The 17089-nt window shown below is 39.3% G+C and overlaps 1 long non-coding RNA gene across 2 annotated transcripts in view; it reads left to right on the forward strand.

The window, feature by feature from the left end:
• Positions 1-17089, forward strand: part of LOC141567921 (uncharacterized) — a 48795-nt gene that overhangs the window by 29260 nt on the left and 2446 nt on the right. For both annotated transcript variants that reach the window (XR_012490895.2, XR_012490894.2), the window contains exon 2: positions 13918-13993. This is a non-coding gene — a long non-coding RNA (uncharacterized LOC141567921). The remainder of the gene's footprint in view (positions 1-13917; positions 13994-17089) is intronic.

The raw sequence follows: 17089 nt of genomic DNA on the forward strand, positions 1-17089 counted from the left end.
ATTCTAGATTTTAAGGCAAAGATCATTAAAAGACAGGAGATAGAGGGCAACTGGACTATAACTAGTTTTTGTGACTTTCAAAATATCTTAAACTATTTTGAAATTTTAATTTGCTAAGTTTACATAAAAGTATGTATATCAGGCTACTCAAGAACTTAAACAGAAGGAGAAGACTAGGCTGCATATGTTCATGACAATAATTTGCAGCCCCCCAAACTCAAGCAGGTCCCCTTCTTAAACATTCTAATAGCACCTCGCACTTTTCTTTATGGCATTTAACACAGTTCATAATTATACATTTCTATAAACGCATAAACTATATGCACAACTCATTTTCCTGACTGGCGTAAGATCCACGTCTGATTTGCTTACACTGCATTCCTAGCGACCGTAGAGAACTTGGTTCAAAGTAGGCAGTCAACAAATACTTGTTAAAGAAATGAACACTTCTGAAATCATGAGGAAGAGTATACGAAGGTAGTGTGTTCACGTGCCTATTTTGCACCCTATTACTTCAATAATTTAATAAACTATGCCCTTAAATATGCAGCTAGCTCTCAGTCTTGTTTAAAGGGTTGATCTTCAATGGCCAAAAACACTTGCCATCTAGGTCCAAGTGTTGGAAGTATAATGACTCCATAGTGATGTCTTTCTGCCGCTTAATGACCCTAAACATTAAAGAAATTAGAATTGGTAGGATCTGTGGGGCTATTTTTTTTTAACTTACTGGGGTTTCTAAATGGTGACTTCACATTGCCAACAAATATAACATTAAGAATTTATAGGCGATAAAACATACACAAGGTCCCACCCAACCATAAGAATTTTCATGCGCTGCACATGGGAAACAATCTCTAATTTATGTGCCTAATGTGACAGTGATTGGCCGTAATCATACGTTGATTTCATATACTGGCTTTCTTCAGAGGATAATAAGGTCCTTGGGCATATGGTTTATGACCTTACTAACAAGTATCCATCGTGACACACATAGACAGGGAAGGCCCATCATCACTAAACCTTCTGCAGAGCACTGAGCATATTAATCCCCTACTGTTTTAGGTCGCTATTATTTGAGTGAATCCATTAATCTAATAAATTGAGCAACTAATTGCCAAGAAAGAATCCAACCCTGTTCACATGACTAATCTCCCCAATGTGGTGAAAAGACCTCTGCCGGGTAAATCCTCCCAAGTGCAAGAACCTTCTTCCAGTCGTCCTCCCCCAGTGCCCTTATCACTTTGTCAGTTCCTCTGGTGTATGCACTCAGCCTCACGTAAGAGTCTGGCGGCACTGGCTCATGGGAAAGGCACAGGTGAACAGGGGCATGTCCCCTATGTCCACCTTCCCTAGCTGTGTGAATTGGGTACACCAAGTGTTTCTCTTATCCTCAGTTTTCTCGTCTTTAATATCAGAAGTAATACCATTTGCTTTGCATAGTGAGGAAGACTATTTGGGATATTGTATGTAAAGTGCTTAACAATGGAGATTGTATTAGTAAATCTTAAACTCCTTCTCTTCTCGAGGGCAGGAAATGGGTTCTACTGTCTGATCTATTCCTCTTGGCAGAGTTACTGCTGAATTGAAGGAGATCAATAAAAATGTATTAAAGGAAGGACGGGATGGAAATACAAAGTCATTAAATGATGTGGGTCATTTAATAGTAGCAGGAATGGAACAGAGAGGAAACTCAGAATTTCCCCAGACTAATCCAAGGTTAAATAGGTTCAAGGCATATAAATGGATATTTCTTGACAAAAAGATTGCATGGTCAACATAACCTCCACTGGCATGCTCCAGTTGGAAGGTTTAATATAAGGCCTTTCCAAGAAAAACCTATGTTACTATGTAAGTTAAGTGTTTGACGTTCCGTGTCTTCTATCCGGAGAAAGCCCTTTATTTTCTCCACTGCGGGGTCTTCCTACCTCATGACAAATTTGAGTCCCTGGGGTTTGCACAATCCCAGGAGTCAGTTTTAGTTGCAAACTGTCATGCCAGGTGGAAACTGGAAAAGCTCTATCCATTGGCGACCATTCTCTACTGTGTTGACCAGTGTCGCATTGCTAAGAAACAGGTGCTTTCTCATCATCTTGAGAGGATGTCACTGAGATGATTGAAGCACACACCACCTCTGGTCCTACACTAACTTACACTGGAAGTACGAGGAAGGCAGGGCCAGATCTTGCCCCACCTTCCACTCTGTCATGGTTATCCCACACCCATGCAGATGTGGGTGCCATACTGGCCAGTGTCTCAGGAGGAAGTCGCACCCAAGGGATTTAACCGAGGAAAGCTTAACAAAGGGATAATTTCAGAGGAGTGCCCGAGTGAAAACAGAATCTGTGCCTTTCTGAAGCTTTGATTGTAATAGCATCTTTTAAAGCCCCAACTACACCATGATAAAAGATGTTTCAGAATGCAGGCAGTCTTGGTCTTTCTGGGCCAGCATCTCCCCAGGTTTCTAAATGGGTGGTCACTGGCTTTTCTTTCCATAGTGAGCCCACTGGATCGTATTTAATATTATGCTAATGACCAGTCTAATTTGGCCCACAGAAGATCCTTCTGGCCTCCAAGTACAGCCTTCAGTTACTGCCTCGGTTTAAGCAAAAATGTAGAGGTGGGCTCAATGTTCCATTGGAGAGTCTGTGTAAGAGACACAATTGGTAAGCACGAGGCATGAACATGAAAACTGGAAATGCAATTCCACAAGTTGTGCCAGATGCACAAATTGGAATCTGTTGTCCACCTCTTTGGGGGCAGTCTGTCAAACACATACCCTCCAGTTTTCATTTACAGCCTCAGAAATTCATTTCTTATTCCAGCTGGACCTGTGTTCAGGGTTCCAAAATGTTACCTGTAATCATCAGGATTTTAGGAAAGTGAGAGCAGGAGATGCTTTCTCCAATATGGTTTCCATTCTTTCGGACGTAGCCTCCTATTATGCAAATCTGCAGAGTCACACAGTAATTGATAATGGGGTATTGGAGATCTAGACAGTCCAAGTAGGGAAAGCTCCATCATGAATCATGTTCTGGCGGTTTCAGAGAGTGGGTTTTGGTTAGAAATTCAGAAGTAAACATGAAGCTTGAACAAAGAAATTTATCAAAATTATGTAGTGCCTGGTTCTCAATTTTATAAATATTTTAGTAAGAAGTGAAAATGAAAGTTAATTTTTAGGTGGTTTTTGTTTTGTAAAATGGATAGTAATAGTACTTTCTTCACTGGAGGATTTTAAGTCTAAATAAGATAAGTATGACTCTCAATCATCTGTTGATTGATGCAGATGATAGGAGATGATAGATAGACAGACAGACAGACAGACAGACAGACAGATATAGATGAGCAGGCAAGTAGATGATAAATAAATATAGATACATAGATACTGACAGCTACTTAGTTTTGGCAAATGTTAAAACCCTGGGCTCAATGCCCATCATTCACTAGATCTCTAGTCCATGCTGATTGAATATCTGGGTTATGAGAACAAAGCTGTGTTTTGTTTTTCACTTTCAGTCCTTAAATTTTACACATTCACACTCAATATTTATTTTTAAAAAACAGGATAGAACTTACATTCTGAAAAGATACATTTTCACTCAACAAGTCCTCTGGCAAATTACTCAGCACATACCCACAGCAGTTACAAGGACAATTACCTTCTCCCTGCCATGGAGAGAACAGACTTCCATGGGAAGACCCATATGTATGAGTAAGGGGTCCATGGGGACATTTGGATACACAGCTCTGTTACTTGGAGGGAGGCGGGTGTACGGCAAGTACGTGCAGGGCCATGCATGCAGGGAGCGTTTTTATGTGAAAATCGGTGTGTATAATTGGAACTTGTATCATTAAATCAGTCTGTCTTGGTCATTTAAGAAGACAACCCTGTGTTCAGGGTTCCAATTCTACTCAGCTTTCAATAACAATGACAATAACAATGGTGGTGGTTACTAGCACTTTATATACAAGGCACTAAGTGATTTATATGTATTCCTTCATTTAATCTTCTCAACAGTCTTGTAAATTAGGTAGAACTAACGCCCCCTTCAGCTGATGAGTCAAGTGAGACAGGAAGGTGGAAAACTTAACGTCTCATACCCAGTAAGCCGCGGAACTGGAATGTGAGCCTGACCATCTGAATCTGGAATTTAAGCTCTTGGCCACTACAGAAACTTTTCGTTTAATAGCTTAGGGAATGGAAACTTAGAAAAGAAGCTGGGGAGTGCCTTTTAATCGAATTAGTACAAATCACTAAATGCTTACTTTTCAAATGGCGACAAATGAGGAAGGTGCTTAGAGATACAATTGGGACCAAGACAGATAAGGTCCCATCCTGTCCTCACCGAGACGAAAATCCAGTCAGGATATAAAGTGACTTGAGGAGGCGATGGCAATAAATTGTGTTGGGGGCTGTGTCTCTGGAGTACAAGGAATGAAGGCGCATGGAGGCGCCCAGGTGAGAGCGGAGGAGGATTGAGTTAGCCAGGTGAGTGGCATTTAAGGTCCTACTGCATTTTGAATGACATGTAAACTTATCACCGTGGCCCCAAAAGTTTGGAATTGTCTGGCCCCACCTACACTGGAATCTCATCGTGGCCACGTCCTTTTGCCCTTTCTGTGGCCCAGCCTGCCCACCTGTTTCCAAAGTTTCTTGAACATGCCAAGGTCTTTCCTGACTCGTGCCTCCGTCATATATGCTCTTCCTTCTGCCTAAAATGCTCTTCTGTCTCTTTCCTAAGCTGCCTTGATTTCCTCCTTCAGGGCTTTCTTTAATGTCATCTCCTCAGGGGGGTCTTCATAAACCACCCTTGAAGCGGTTCTCTCCAATAATCTCAATTTGTGATTGTTATGGGTTCAATTGTGTCCCTATCCCATCCCCAAATGTATATGTTGATGTCCTAACCCCAAGTACCTCAGCAAATGACGTTATTTGGTGATAGAGTCTTTTTAGAGGTAATCAAGTTAAAATGAGGTCACTAGGGTGAGCTCTAATCCAATATGACTGTTGTCCTTAGAAGCAGGGGAAATTTGGGCTTAGACACAGACGCAGGGAGAATGCCATGTGAGGATGAAGGCAGAGGTCAGAATGATGCTTCTATAAGCCAAACAACACCAAAGACTGCTGCCAAAGCACCAGACGCTCCGAGAGAGGCATGAGATTGAACCCTGCAGATTCCTTGATCTTGGGCTTCCAGCTTCCAGAACTGGGAGACAATGCTTGTCTGTTGTTTAGGCCACTCAGTTTGTGGTTCTGTGTTACAATAGCCCTAGCAAATTAATACAGTGATTGTGACATCGTTATGGGTTTATTTAGCCCACCCAACTACAAGCATCATGGGGCCAGAGCTTATCTGCTCCAGTCACCAGGGCCCAGAACCCTAACCAGAGCTGGTACGTAGTAGGTGCTGAAGGGATTCACTGTGGACTGATTCTCCTCTCCACCCCTTACACCCTCCACTCCCCTCTCCACACTCCTACCCTTCTCCATTTACTTCCCTCTTCTTTTCTGCCCCTCTCCCTTCCCCATACTCTCTCCCATGCCTCTTGCTTTTGAAATACTTTCAGAATGATGGGATCTGTACATTTCTAGAACTTTGTCATAGCTCGAGACAGATTAAGAAATGACTGAGACCAAAACAAACAACTAAAATCAGATGCCAAGGACACCCTACAAGCCCCATCTACCCACCTGAGTGCCCCTTGGGTATTTTCCAGGCAGTCTTAGGCATAGCCTGTTTGCTAAAGATGGATGACAAATAACTTAGGAAGTGGCAAGCACACTGGCTGTATACTTCTCAAGCCTAGCTTACAACCATAATTCTTTCTCTTTCTCTTTCTAACTGTGTAACCTTGAAAAATCCCTTTACCTCTGAATCCAACTTGTCTACAATCTAGGAATACTATGTCAGTCTGCTTTTTACATTTTGCAATATATTGTGAGACTTTTTCTATGACAATAATGTTGATTCACAGTAGCTTTCGTAATATTTGCAATAATATGTCACTATCAATATGTACATATTATATGTATTTATATCACACATACATGGTAATTTAGACAATTTCCCATTATTGTACATCTTCCAAATTTTGCTGTCCAAATAGTTGATGTGATCAACTTTCCCATATAGTCATTTTTGTAAACTTGTGTAATTATTTTCTTAGACTATATTCCAATTCTTTCTTTCAGATAAATTTCTCTAGGATAAACTTAAGTCTAATGGAATGCAAATTTTTAAGATGTCTTTCATATACTGCTAAATTGCTTCCCCCAAAAGTTGGAGCAACACAGTCTCACACCAGCAATAGAGAAAAGTACAACACTTGTCTCTCCACAGCAAATACTGGCATTCTTGTATACATTACCCGCTTAGCGATACTGAACCTTTTCCCATCTTCATAAGCATCGCTGCTTATCTCCTGCTGTGCTGCTGACTCTCCTTATACACTTCCGACATTCTCACTCTGTTCGCACTCTGTTCCGCTCCATATCCCAGGGGAGAGCTTCACCAGGCCCTCTTACCCTCAGGCGCCTTGCTGGATTCGGTGGCCTCTGTGGGGTGTCAGAGGGCAACAGATTTCTCCTGCTCCCTTCCACTAGGCCAGGCCAAGGTTTTGGCAGCGCCTGTGTTTCTCTGCCTGTGGCCACAGTGCTTGTCCAGAAGCTCATCTTTCACAGGCAGGTTCTGTTAACTCCGCTCCCCTCTCCCCATGCCCCTTTGGGTCTCACATGGTGAAGGAGCCTCCTGGGTGCCTCTCCATCCTTGTGGGTTTCCTAACCCTGCCCACCCTCCTCAGATAGTCCCGTCATTGAGTTCTCCTCAGTTACTGCTTTGGCTGTGCCATCTGTCTCCAATAGTACCATTGCTTTTTCAACCTTTCTTTTTTTTTTTTTTTTTTTAGTTTGGCATTGGTCAGTTGTACATATTTGAAAAAAATAAATAAATAAATAAATATATATATATATATATATATATATATATATACACACACACACACATACATACACACACATATGTGTGTGTGTATATATATATATATATATATATATATATATATATATATATATATCACTACTCCTGTGTTATGTAGTGTTGCATTGTTTTCCTCAGTATTCTGATTCTCAGGTGCCTTTTTTCTGTCATTAAAAAAGAAAAAGGAATTTTAATACAGTCAGATATTCTCATCTTGATGCAGAGGGAAATCTAATTTAGCAAAAATTTTTAATTTTAGGATTATTTTAAAGAACAGTTCTTATGTAATTGAGAATACACATAGTTATAGGAAATATGGTAACAAAATCTTTCTGAAGCAGATAAGCCAGGCATAATATAATGGATAAAAACAGTGACATGAATTAACACTTTGGTTTTAAACTGGATTTCTTTAAGTGGTTCAAAGTATTTGTTTACTTAGGCTTGTTAAATTTTCTCCTTGAAAACTATGTTTACATTACTCATTGTATGTATAAAACTTTCTTCATGGCTTCAAATTCAACTAACATTCCATTAAGTATTTATCATGAGTCAGCTACTTTCTTATACCTAAGTCAGTGTGAGAACTCTGTAAGGTCGTTATTCTCATCCCCGTTTAAAGGTGAGAAGATCAAGGTTCATAGAGGTTAAATAATTTCAGAGTCGGAGTAGAATAAGTAGAGAAAGAAGAAACTAACTTCCCAGCAGGAGAGAGATTTAAACCTAAACCTTTTGCATTTAAATCCAGTTCTCTTGTTATAGTATCAAATACTCATCAAAAAGAATATATTTCAACAGAAATTGTGAATACTTAACAAAAACCATATTTAGCCTACATGTAGTAATGCTTCTGAAATGTTCAAATTTCAGTGTATATGTGTTAAAAGAAAAATGGAAGAGAAATAAGGGCCACATACAGTTAATGAGAAAATTTTACATATTAGTACATTACAGGCACTATGTTTAAGTAAAACAAACATTTTTTTAAAAGTCCGTCATGAGTAAAAAAAAGTCATAAAAATATACTAAGAAACAGGTGGCAAAGTGTGCCCATATTGGCATCCGTGTCAAGTGGATTTAGTGGGCACTGCTTGAATTGGGCCATCCTGAATGGAAAGTATGAGTACCACAGGAGAGACTATTGGTTTTGGTGTGTTAACAAGAATTAATGGAGCAGATAATGTATCTCCATTTTCCTCATTAGACAAATAATAGACTGTGCAATAATAGAATTGTTATCACAAGTACAGTATCAAAACTGCCTCATCTGAAGCAGTGTTGGTAAAACACACGGCATTTATGGAAATGCCTTCCCTTCAATGCTCATAATTACGGAGGTCAGCTGCTTCCGTGTGATGCAAGCAACTTGCCAATACATTAAAAAGAGATCAACCAGGCTGCCTGTGCATGCTGAGCAGCCATGTTAGAAACAACAGCCACTGAGAGAAGGAAGTCTCCCGTGATAACATGTGGAGTAAAGAGGATGTGGTTGCATTTAGTTCAAGTTTGACTTCCAAATAATTTATCTGTGGAGAAAGACATTTGAGTCTGGTGGCATTCGCTGAGGTATAATGTGTTTCAGAATCCAATCCTAAAAGATGGCAACTTGACCACATAGCTGCATCCCTTCTCAACTTCCACTGTTGACCACCTCGATGAATTTGAAGTCAGTAGATACATGCGGCCTGGTGAGGGGAAGCAAGGCCTTGGGACCTGCACACATCAGCCAGAAAATGCCGCTAGAGGATTTCTGTTCCCTAGGTCAGAGGAGAGCCTGGAATGCAATGGAGAGATTCCTGGGTTGAAGAGTGTGATGTGGCAGCACTAGAAAGGGTATAGAGAGTTTGGACCTCCAAAATGTTCAGGGACTGGAAAAAGCTTTCATAGAAAGACCTGTTGACCTCCCTGTTTTCAGAGCAGCTTTAGAGAATGTGAACAGGTAGACGGAGTCCTATTATTTAGCTGAGTCTTGTAGATTATTAGTCTGTATGGCAGATAACAGGGTACCTTTCTCATCTTTGGGAATCAATGCTAAGATACGTAGTAGTAGCTCAACCAGAGCCTCATTGAATGGGCAGCAGAAACTGGCAGTCCGCTTAAAAGGTATCTGACATCCAGAAAGAGAATACAGGCAACTTAAACAAAATGACACTTAACATTATATTACTGCATGGAGAAAAAGGCTTCATAGAACCAGATAGAGTTGATTCTTATTACTTGTGGTAGTTGTTTATAAAATTGCTGGGAACACTGAATTAGCAAGTACTGAACCATTTGCTCTTGAGGAAATACAGGGTTAGGTTGCTGAGAGCCTCTTGCCACCGCATTTCATCAACCGATGAATACATAACTTTCTTATATGTGTGTTTGTGTTGAAAGACACCTTATTTAGTATGTATTGTGGATTCATTAACACTACTTCACTACTTATAGATGAACAAAATGATAATAGATGGTGAAAGACTTATAATAAAACAGTTAATACATTAAAAAATGCACTGAGTTAAAGGAAGGCTTGAGTCTGGATTCTGAAAGCCTCAACCAATTCCAGGCAAGATTGATATTAGAAAAGGCACAACCCAGCCAAAGTCAGACAGTGTTCTTTGTTTTTGAATCTTGGAAATAAAGAGAAAACATTGAAAGCTTCTATCCAGAAATGATAATAATTTATCAAGATAAAACAAGATCGAACTGGCATGGGATGTCTCATCCAGAGTACCAAGGTAGAAGATAATGGAATAACATTGTAGGCTGCTAGGGAATGAATCTTGACCCAAGATTTCTATATCCACCCAAGGTGATATTTATTGGTTGGTGTGAAAGAAAGATATCTGCAGCTATGTAAGGATTGAAGGAATGTGTCACCTACACTTCACCTGAAGAAAACACTGAAGTAAGGACTCTAATCAAACAAGAAATAAATTTAACAGGAGACCTCAAGACAAAAGATAGGTGGAGGAAGCTAGAATGAGAACTAAAAAAAGACAGATGCCCATGATTATCAAAAGTCTTGAAATGTATAGCATACCAGAGAAGAAATCCAGAAATGGAAGTGACCTGCTACAAGAGAAAATGTTTAAAACTGGAAGAAAAAGACTCCTTCTGTAAATAAAGCCCTGAAGATGTGGAATAGACCAGAGGGGAGAAGTAAAAATATTTCTAAATTCTTACTCTGTTGGGGTAGGAAGATGGCAGGTGGGTTACAGAATCTTGGTTAAGAGTAATAATTGATATCTTAATACAGTAATAGAACAGCGATTCTGAAGTTCAAGAAAGAGGAGATCATTGGTGGTGGTATCAAAAAGAACAGCATACCTTCTAAACTAACAAAGGGATACGTGGGGATGTTTAGTAACTAGAACCGACCGGCAAAAAAGAAATAAAAGGAAAAAGAGAAAATAATGATGTGCAATGAATAATAATACAAAGGATGTGAAAGGAATAAACCATATATAATTATTTTATATGCGAACGGGCAAAGGCTGCCAAACACATTTTAAAAATAAAACCCATCTCCATATTGTTGACAAAAAAGAATGAATTTGAGACAAAATAATAGAAAGAGTTGAAAATAGAAGCCAATGAGAAAGCCAAAGTAGCAACATTAGTATTATATATATACTGGAATTAATTCACACACTATATACATATTTATAAATTATATGTGCATGTATATTACCCTTTGTTCTTTGACTATATATTATACATTTTACATCTGTCTAACAAACATTTTCAAAAATTCATCATATTCACGAGTACAAAACAGCTAAGAAATTCAAAAATAGAAATTTGATAAACTACATAATGTGATCAAAATCATAATGTTTATAAATAATTAATTTAAAAGAGCACCCCAAATTTAAAAACACAGAGTGGCAATTGCAATGAAATTACAGATTATATAAAAAAATAAAAAGGAGAAATCAGAACCTGTGATTTCCCTGAAATCAATATTCAGGGAAAAATTCAGTGCCTAAAATGGCATAGTTTTACAAGAAGGAAGACAAAATATGCAGGAAATTAAGCCTCTGCTTAGAAAATAAGAACCAAGAACAAACCAAAAAGTCTGCATGAAGAAAATTTTATTCAAGTAAAAACTGAAGTTAATATAATACATAGAAAAAGGTACATGTTTTAGAATAAATAATCTGGTTCTTTGAAAAAATCAAAAATATATAATTGCCTTATGAGACTGATTAATGAAAAAAGAAACATATGTAGCATTCAAATTAAATAAGAGGTTTAAACATAAATATGGAAGAGATTTTTAAGAATTGAAAGTGAATAATATGTGTAAATCTATGACATGCAAGTAAACAAACATGCAAACAAACATGGAAAAATTGTTATCTCCCAATCAAAATACAGGCTACCAAAACTACTTTGGAAGAAGTAGAAAATCTGAACAGATTAATTACAAAAAAAAAAAAAGTGGAAAAGTGATGAAAGATTTACCCTTAAAGAAAAAGCATAAGGATCAGATGGTGTCACAACTGAGTCCTATCCAACCAGTAAAGCACGCATATTCCCAGTGCTATTTAGAAACCTCTGACGATGCAAGAAAAAATGAAAAGCTCAACAATGCAACTCTTTAAACAAGTGAAACCTTAACACTAAGTCCTGCAAAGTCCTGAAAAGAGAAACAGCATTGGCAATTATTACAAAAACTATGGATCAATTTTATTTGTGACCAAGCATGCAACATTTTCAATAGTAACAAAAAGGTTAAGCACCGTGACATAGTAAGCTTTATTCCAAAGATGCTGTATCAGCAAATCTGTTACTATATGAATAATAAAAATGTCGAAGGCTAATGTGTATTCAGCACAGACTACACCAAGATACTCTGCTAAATGACTGGTGTGTATCCACACAATTGCTCTGTCACTATAATTCTGTTTTGGTCATCATACTCTTAATTAGCATTGACATTTACAGATAAGAAACCCACGGCATTGAGAAGATACGATAAGCTTCTGTGATCATACAGGAGCGGTGTGGCTGGTGTAGGGCTGGAAACCTCATCCAGGGAGTACAGCTTTTCACCTTGGTCTTAACCACTTTGCTACAAATAAAGGCATGTGCTGGGGGCAGGAAGGAGGTAGGGTAAGATCTTATGAACAGACGCCGGAAGAGAATTTGATAAAATTCAGTAGCCATTATGATTATATTTAAGAAAGTATTAGAAACTAGGCAATGATTCATTATTTATGAAAATCTACCCTTAAATGTCATTCTAAAATAGTGAAACTGAAGCTTTTTCTCTTCAAATCAAACACAAGGTGAGATGTCCATTGAATTCCGTCAATATTCAACATTTTTGTAGGTTCTCACAAATGCAATATGACATAAAATATAATAATACTTTAAAACCCTTGTAATAGAATCCTCAAGGCTATCGAGGCAGTTCTGAACCTTACGCTTGCACCATTGCTTGTTCTGCCCCTTCAGCATCAGGACCATCAACCGACAAACACAGTGTCACTTTTCCTGATCCCACTTCCTCCTCCAGCTACCCCAGCTTATCTTTGCTCTTCTTTGCATCAGAATACATTAAAGTGGCTGTTAGGTATTTACTATTCTTCAGTCTCTTTCTACCCATTTACTCTTACTGCACTCAAGCTCACTTTCCTCCCTACCACTCCACCCCAAATTCTCATTCGAAGAGAAGCTCACAGATGACCTCTGTGCAGTTGAAGCCTGTGGTTAGTCTCATCTTTCCCACATGTGGGTGCTGTGGCGTGCCAGCCAGCTCCCCGCTGCAGGCCCAAGACTCATGTTCCCACAGCCTCCAAGAGTGCTGGCTGCTCACAGCTTGCACCCCCCAAGGGGCCTCATCCAAGAGGATGTGGGAGAGCCCACATCCAGTGACTGGTCCACGTGAGGCTACCAAGGCCTGCCATCTTTGCCTCAATTCAAGACATTTCTGAATGGCCAGCAGAGCTCCAGAGCTCCTTTTGTGTGGGGCTGAGGTTGTGTGCAATAGAGGTTGCAACTGTTTTGCTACATATCTTCTCCCTCTGCCCAGTCCTGCATGCCTCATGTATTTGGAATATTGAGGTTATGTGTCATATGTCTGTATCTACCAATACTGTGTTTCCCCGAAAATAAGACCTAGCCGGACAATCAGCTCTAATGCATCTTTTGGAGCAAAAATTAATATAAGACCTGGTCTTATATTACATTACATTACATTACATTACATTACATTACATTACATTACATTACATTATATTACATTACATTATATACCTGGTCTTATAGTAAAATAAGACGCGGTCTTATATTCATTTTTGCTCCAAAAGACGCATTAGAGCTTATTGTCCAGCTAGGTCTTATTTTCGGGGAAACACGGTAGCTCTAACTCATATATTTAATAACAGTATACATAAAGATCAAATATTCATTACAAGTTTTTAAAAACTTCTGTGTATATGTAAATGCGGAGGAAAGAGGCGGGATGGGGAGAGAGGATGTGTTATCCGGTAAATGGTGGAGAAAGGAAGGAAAGAAACAGAACTTATCTCTAATTATATGGTATTTCCCCCATTTAGTTAAAATTATAAGGTTCTTCCTATATGTTTGCATAAAGAGAGGTCTGAAATATGCATAATAAAATTTTCATGGTAGCTAGCTTAGAGTGCTGGGATTTTATTTGATTTTTTATTTTCTTCTTTATAATTTTACGTATTGTTCAATTTTTTCACAATGAATATGTATTACTTATATGATCTGGGGAATATGCAATAAGGCTCTGCTCTTGGTGGAAAAATGGACTAACATTGCTTACAAAAGAACACTTTTAAAAATTAACTCTTCCCTCTTCATTCTGAGGTACTCAGGGCTGACTACTGAAATGGGGAAAATTAATGTAATTTAATATGTAACAATATATGATGCAATATCTAAAAATATTCATTTAATATATAATATGTAATAATAGGAGCTGCCAGTGCCTGAGGCCAAGCTAAGCTGAGTGAGAAGACTCCAGAAGAACCCAAATCCGGAAAAAGCCAGAGGTGGGTGTGATAGTACAAGGAACCAGCAGGGAATAATAGGGACTCCTGTAGGGTTATTAGGAAGTGCTTTACTTATAAGTCCTACGATCCGAGGAATCCTTTTATGTGACAGTGAAACAATAAAACAAATGCAAAACAATCTGGGTGGAAGTAAGATCGAGGGACCTTGAGGACTGTCCAAACTCCTGTCCAACCCCAGTACAAATTCCTGCAGGACTTTGCAAAACGCACAGGCTCCTGAGAAGTATCATTTCCAGACCACGTCTCTAGAAGACAGACTTATGACTGTAGACCCTTTTTGCAGGCCATTGGGATCCTGATTCACAAATGCCTCAGATTGGCTTTCAAAAGTCAGGATGTGGTCAGACAGAAAAGGAAACCATTGCACCATATCCATAGTGGTCCTCGCTCATGAGAAATGTCAGTAGGAAGTACTCTTCTTAGTTTGGCTAATACAGGACATAAGGAGAGCCCAATACCCAATGAATTACCCTCTAGCATTGCCCTTTATCATCACTTATAGAATATACACATTATATGGAAGTATGGAATTATATATGCGTATCTGTGTGCACTGCAGCATGCTGCTTTTTATGAATTATGAAGTCAAAATACAACATAGAAAATTGAAAGAAGTTACACATCTTTAGCCACTTTAATTATTCCATTTTCTAATTTGTACAATGACCAATCACTGCATAATTATCCCATTATTTTCTTCTTTGGGGGCAAATAAGCCTATTTTCTTTCATTTAAAAATTAAGAGCTTAGTAAATCACTGTTCATGACTGCAGAATTTATTATAATGAACAACTGGAAACCATCCAAACAGTAAATAATAGAGGACTGAGTAGAGAAATTCTAGGGAGTTTCTTTGATAGTATAGGATGCAGATGTAAGACCGATGCTAACTTAGAGTTTATGAGTTCCCCCCACCTCACCTGAGTACATAAGCAATATGTCAAAAGTCATTAGCTTCTGACTCCACCTGTTTAAGAAGTCTCACGCAGCCATTTCTGAATGTCTTAAGAGAGTGTCCTATGTGGTTCACCAGAAAGTCTGCACTTCAAGCTCTGAAATACATTCTCTCTCTGCTTGCTTTCCCTGGCCCTGACTCCTTGCTGATGTCCATTGCCTCCAAAAGTCCCACCTTCAGGTGCATGGTGCCCACGCACAAGCCTGTCTCAAGACAGCCATCTTTGATGCTTCTGAAACCGCCATCCTCCTGGGTACCGAAGAAAAATCAGGACTGTGGAGTTACCAAGGCCCTGTCGTATTTCTAAAAGAATTTGGGAGTTATCTCTCTAATGAAGTTCCCTCAAAAGACCCCTCCTTTCAGTTTAACCTGAAGGTCTCATCTCCCTGAAGCTCCGGTGAAGTCCATGTGACCACCTCAAGAATGTGACATCATCCGCGCCATCTGCACTGTCACTATTTCCCTTCTCCTCAGTGAGCGTCCCTTTTTATCTGCAAAGTAACACATGCAAACGTATACCTGAGGGCGTTCTCCTCCTCTCAGGAGACACGCTTGCGCCCACCAGTAATCACTCACCAAGTGTAAGCTACGAGTATGCCCTGTTCTACAAAAACGTGGACAGGTGTACCTGTGAATTCTACTAAGTGAAAACAGTAGGCTAAGATATGTTAGATAATTGTGTAGGAAATTACTTGAACTAGATGTAAAATATGGGAGATGTTCTACTCATTTCTTCACTTTCCCGTCTTCTCAATAATGACCTTTACTTGACTCTCACTTTAGCCATGGGGGAAATAATTTTTTAAAGTATGAAAGATAAAAGTCGTTTAATGTATGAATAATAAAAGTGCGTGGTGTATGCAGTAGGTGCCAGATACCCATTATTGCATCTACTCTTTACATTACACCTGCGAGATAACTGCTATTATTCTAGTTTTATAGATGAGCAAACCGAAGTGCAGTAGAATTCCCTAAGACATACAGCAAGTGACAAGGACATCTATTTTTTCTCTGACTCGGTCCCTTTTACTGGGAACTTCATAATCCTTTCAGGGAAATTATTCCTCCCGCCACTCCAACTCCGTGCTACTAGTGCCATTGAAAATCCTGTCCATCGGGTCACAGTTAATTGGTCCAGAGGTAAGCATGTGACCACTGTTGAACCAATCAGACTCTTTTCCTGAGGCATTAGAATTGATACTATGAGAAGGAAGCTAGTCCATCCCTAATAGCCAACCTGTGATCTGTGAGGTTTGGGAGCCAAGGAATCCATGGCCCCTGGCAGGATCAGTTCATCCAATGGAAGGTTACCAGAATGTTGAGAGGGGATCACAAGTGTGTTGTGGGAGGAACATTGAAAATGGAACTAATGAATAAAGAAAATGGATCTGGGGGCTTGTTATTGTTTAAAGTATCTTAAAGAGTGCTCTGGGGAGAATGATGTGTTTGTCCTAGGAGCTGTCAGGGTTGGTTGAGGGTAAATGGATGGAACTTGGGAGAAGACGTTTGCCTCAGTCTAAGGAGATCTTCCCTCTTGTAATTGTCCAGGGATGGGTTTGGCTGCTTCACGGAGTTCCAGCACGGGAGGTGTTTAAATATACTTACAGGTGAATAGCAATGAGTAGAGAAGACTCAGAGACCACTTATGAACAGAATCCTAAATTTCCTCTGCATTTCTTAGCTTCTATGGATCTATGAAACCCACTAACACACACATACACACACACACACACACACACACACGTGCGTACACACAACTCCAATATAGGGTGAAGTTTTGTTGTCCAATATACCAGAGAACCATTTGCTATGCTAACTTTAAGGACACAGACATAGACAGATGATGTGTTAGTCAATAGATAAATGGCAAAATATAGATAAGTGAAAGGATAGCTGGGGACCTCTGCATCTTGGAGAACTGGCATTATTAGCTCAGAATCCAGCCATGTGCTCAATTCTCTGAGACTTGTCCACACGTGACCTCCTCTGCCAGGGCCTGTACCCTTTCTGCTTTTGACCCCTCAAAACCTGAATACCAAGCTTGGCAACACTTTGCTTTTCCTCAAAGGAATGCACTGCCACTGAAAAAGTTCGTGATCAACGTATATTTGACTGAAGAT

This window comes from Rhinolophus sinicus, chromosome 6 (genome assembly GCF_057876585.1).
Source record: "Rhinolophus sinicus isolate RSI-liver-muscle chromosome 6, RSI-T2T, whole genome shotgun sequence".
NCBI classification, from domain to species: domain Eukaryota; kingdom Metazoa; phylum Chordata; class Mammalia; order Chiroptera; family Rhinolophidae; genus Rhinolophus; species Rhinolophus sinicus.